Source organism: Eurosta solidaginis, chromosome 4, assembly GCF_040869045.1.
Source record: "Eurosta solidaginis isolate ZX-2024a chromosome 4, ASM4086904v1, whole genome shotgun sequence".
NCBI lineage: Eukaryota > Metazoa > Arthropoda > Insecta > Diptera > Tephritidae > Eurosta > Eurosta solidaginis.
The window spans coordinates 272,070,671-272,073,296 of NC_090322.1; the positions used below are offsets into that span (position 1 = coordinate 272,070,671).

Genomic DNA, 2,626 nt, shown 5'->3' on the forward strand with positions numbered 1-2,626 from the left:
TTTCTTTTGTTGATTTCAGAAAAACTTAAAGGAATTGTGCAACCAAAATTATGGAAATCAAAAGTTTTTTATGTACTTAACTCGATTCGAAAGGAATCCTAATCCAAAAAAAAATGTTATTTGACAGTACCAAACGCTTGAAGTTTTTATAGAAAACCATTCAAACTAACACCCATCTTTCTCTTCAAATAAATACACGATATACTTAAAATATATGCCATTTGTTTTAGTTAAATAAAATCGCTTTAATAATAAAAATTTTATTTAAAAAATTTAACAACTGATTTGACCCCGACGTGATTTGAACACGCAACCTTCTGATCTGGAGTCAGACGCGCTACCGTTGCGCCACGGAGTCTTTTTTAGCATTTCGGCAAATGCGTGACATGAAACATATCAAAAAAGCTTTCGTACAAACAACAATTCCCAATTGAATGAAAAAAAACCAACCAAATCACTAATGTCGTACAATAAGATTTCATCTACATACTAAGCTATGTACTAAGTGCAAAGTACAATCCGTACAATAACGAGTAAATTGCATCATGAGGTCTGGCGACATGATAAGCATAGCAATTGTTGTTGTTGTATTCAAAGCTAAAATTAGAATTTGAAGAAATAAGCTTTTGTTTGCATTCGCGCTTAAGCGTTTGCATATGTACAAATATTAGTACTCACATACATATTTCAACAAGATGTTTTCCTCCCGCTTCATATGGCATAACGGTTTGTATACGCAGTCCCTTAAAATATCGGAATAAAACTTTCGAGTATAAAATTTCGGTATCCAGTTGTAAAGGTGCACGTTTTTACAAAACTTGTTGTTTACTGGAGCTTGTGATCAAAACTTCCTGACTCTTGCCGTGTCTTTCAGGCGAAAGTTTATGGCATAGAAAGAGCATCTAGACATCTCCTGGCCAGTGGAGTCTCAGTTTCCAATGTAACGATCAAAGCTGCCAGCCAGGAATTTAAATCTAACTTTATAAAATCGGATAAAGTGTGAAGGTTATCTCCCTTTGGGCACAGCAATATTAAAAAGAAATCATTTGCTAATGAGATGGTCACATATGGTTCTGAAACATATATAAAACAGACAGTCACCTCTTTGTTATCTCATCATATAAGAAAATTTCAGAATTACATGAGGGCAACGAACTTCGTGTGGACTAACCGTGATGGAAAAGAAAAAAAGTTACCTTCTTAAAATAAATAAGTTTGCAGTGATAGGTCCTACGGGCGTCATCAAAGGTCACTGTGTGCACTTATATTTCGGCGTTGGCACACACCTACAAGCTCCATCTGCTGTTTCCAGGACTGTCGAAAAGATGATTCGGTTTCTTACGGAGTTTAGATCTTCTGCTCTTACTTAAGCTCATACAGGGAAAAAATGATTTGATAGAGGTTAACTTGGAAATTTGTGGTTGGACGAAGCTCCTACATAACCCCTTTCAGTCTAACCTTGTTTTTCATCATATTGTAAACTGGGGGAGTGAACTCGCATAGATTGAATGAGTCCATAGTGCTACCAGAAGTTTGTTCAACGACCAAACTGAAAAGTCCTATTAAAAACCAGGGATTTTGTTATAAAATAAAAATATGCTACTTGCTGCTTCTATATCTGACAGCTGTGTCGCTCCTAACAGCAAACAGAGAAGAGCACAGTACGTGCTAAATATTTTCCTTCTGAAACCCGGATTTCCGACGTCTTCTATTACTGGCTTATTTAAAAGCATGTGACTCCAGATGGTAATGCTTAATACAATGCCCATCATGAGAATATATTCCTCGTTTTTTCGTGGTACCAGTAACTTTGTTAGGTAAGATCGTAACACTTGCACATGGTCTTCGATTCTTTGAAGCCCCGTGCTTTGGTTCCACGCTTTTCCGCTTAACCGATTATGTGCAATTCTACCCTCCTTTTAATCTCGCCCAATCTGATTGAGACGTCTTCAGTACAAGCTTCGACGAATGCGTTATTTTTAGGTACCTCACCCGCTATTTAATTTTCGTCTATTCCCATATGGCATAGTCCCAAATAAAGAGCACAACGTTAAAAAAGCTTCTATGTTAAGCCACTGGTGAGTTTCGAAAATAAGCAGGTGTCTTTACCGCAACTCAGCAAAATAAAAATACCCCATTTATAGCTTTTAATCCAGCAGACCCGCTTTAATGTCTTCAGAGACAGACGGTATGTGCGTCATTGAAAAACAAAGTTGCTCCTCATAGAAGTTGTCCTGATAACAGAAATGCATAATGCAAGTGGTGAATCGTATTAAAGAGTAAATAAATCCATAGGATCAATCACACAGACTGAACCCACCCTTTACTTGAGTTCTAGTAAAATCATACAACTGAAAGTATCAAGCGCTCATATTGCACGGCGTCTAAATAATGGAATGCAATGAAATGTAATGGAATGAAAGTATGTGGCATGTACAGAAGTGAAGTGGTTTCAGTGCTGCGCTTAATGGCAACAATAAATCCTTAAATCTGTCACATCGAGTGCACGACGAACCAGAGGAGGAAAACGAAAAGACAAATGCACCGGATAGCTCGTAACTTAAAGCAGAATAAAAAAAATATATCCTGCATAGAGTAGTGAAAAAAGCGATTTAATTGAACCAAA

The 2,626-nt window shown here is 36.9% G+C and overlaps 1 non-coding gene across 1 annotated transcript; it reads right to left on the reverse strand.

The window, feature by feature from the left end:
- Positions 1-286: 286 nt before the first annotated feature.
- Positions 287-358, reverse strand: TRNAW-CCA (transfer RNA tryptophan (anticodon CCA)). The gene has a single exon. It is a non-coding gene; the product is annotated as a tRNA-Trp (tRNA).
- Between the last annotated feature and the right edge of the window lie 2,268 nt (positions 359-2,626).